Genomic DNA, 2,004 nt, shown 5'->3' with positions numbered 1-2,004 from the left:
CTTAGGAAGCTGTGATGATGCATGTTTGGCTCAGCAGACGGCTGAAGTACCCCAGCAGTACAATATCCTGTGGTAATGTGTATGTGAGTGGGGCTGGTGTGTATGTGTGGGGGTGTGCGTGCCTAAGTTTGTGAAGAGAAGGCATATGTAAGATCGAGGCAAGCTGGATGTGTGATGAGAGTGGGAGGAGCTAATGTTTAACACAAACATGACTGAGATATTTAATAAGCAATAACAGTTGTAATAAAACTTTTTTTATAGTAGTTATGCTTTTTTCAATACAACAGAATGAGCAATACCCTTCGGGAGGGGAGGGGGGAGCTGAGGCACCAGACTGGAGTTCAAAGGAGACTGGGCTTCATCATGGTTCTGCCACAAATTCTCTGGGTGACTGTGGGCAAGCCACTTATTCTCTCTAGGCCTCAGTTCCCCATCTGTAAAATGGGGATGATAATACTCTATAGATAGACAAGAGAAGCAAGCCCTCTGGAGCCAGGGCTGTCCTCTGACTTGGTGCATCTCCAGTGCCTAGCACAATTCAGGCACTATTGTAAAACAGATTAATAAGATTTTCCTAAAGCCTGGTTCTGAAGTGACATGGCAAAAAGGCATGGTCAAGCTCCATGCTTATTTCTCACAGTGAATTTCATATCAGTTCTCTCAGATGACATGAGAAAAGATGTTTCTACTAAGTGCCACAAGCTCAGCCTGTTATCTGACAGTTAAGCTGGGATCTTACTGGCTTGCATAACGCTGACAGTAAAGATTCAGCACCTGGAACTTGGCTGACATGTGTGCTGATGATGCCAGGCCCAGAAGAGAATTTAAGTAACTCTTCCAAAGCTGCGTGGGGGCTAAGGAGTCAAAAATACAAAAGCCTTATTTGTCACTGAAATCAACAGATCCAACTCTGACTACACACAGGGAGCAGGCCTGTGGAGTAAGGCAGTAACATTTTTATGTAGTCACTTATCACAGCAAAATTATACTTTAATATATTAAATCTAAAAGGAGACTCGGTCTCATCCAAAGACCACTGTAATGAATGCAGTATAAGTTCCTAGAAAAATAAGACAGATACTTGCAGATTTTTAAGAGCCTTCTCTTAGACTACTCCTGAAATACACTTCACACCCTACCCCACACTATAGTGCTATTAAGTATATGGTGACACCATGCAGAAAATTTACCAAACCAATCTGGCCTGCGTTGTGCAGGAGGTCAGATTAGACAATCATAATGGTCCCTTCTGACCTTAAAGTCTATGACTCTAGGTTTCTGCTTCTTTCTCCTTCCCTATGACTAAAGAACATTTGTGTGAAAACAGATTAGCTCATCTGATTCTGAGGCCTGGTCTACACTACGTGTTTAAACCAATTTTAGCAGTGTTAAACCGATTTAACGCCGCATCCGTCCACACTATGAGGCCCTTTATATCGATATAAAGGGCAATTTAAATCGGTTTCTGTACTCCTCCCCAACGAGAGGAGTAGCGCTAAAATCGGTATTACCATATCGGATTAGGGTTAGTGTGGCCGCAAAGCGACAGTATTGGCCTCCAGGCGGTATCCACAGTGCACCACTGTGACCGCTCTGGACAGCAATCTGAACTCGGATGCAGTGGCCAGGTAGACAGGAAAAGCCCCGCGAACTTTTGAATTTCATTTCCTGTTTGCCCAGCATGGAGCTCTGATCAGCACGGATGGCGATGCAGTCCCAAATCCAAAAAGAGCTCCAGCATGGACCGTACGGGAGATACTAGATCTGATCGTTGTATGGGGAGACAAATCTGTTCTATCACAGCTCCGTTACAGAAGACGAAATGCCCAAGCATTTGAAAAAAATCTCCAGGCTACACAGTGCTGCGTGACAAGCGTAACGGAAAGCCAAAGAATCAAATGGACGCTCATGGAGGGAGGGAGGGGGTACTGAGGACTCCAGCTATCCCACAGTCCACAGCAGTCTCCGAAAAGTATTTGCATTCCTGGCTGAGCTCCCAATGCA

The sequence above is a fragment of the Mauremys mutica genome, chromosome 4 (assembly GCF_020497125.1).
Source record: "Mauremys mutica isolate MM-2020 ecotype Southern chromosome 4, ASM2049712v1, whole genome shotgun sequence".
Lineage (NCBI taxonomy): Eukaryota > Metazoa > Chordata > Testudines > Geoemydidae > Mauremys > Mauremys mutica.
The sequence above is the reverse complement of the archived record's forward strand: the minus strand, read 5'-3'. Positions refer to the sequence as shown.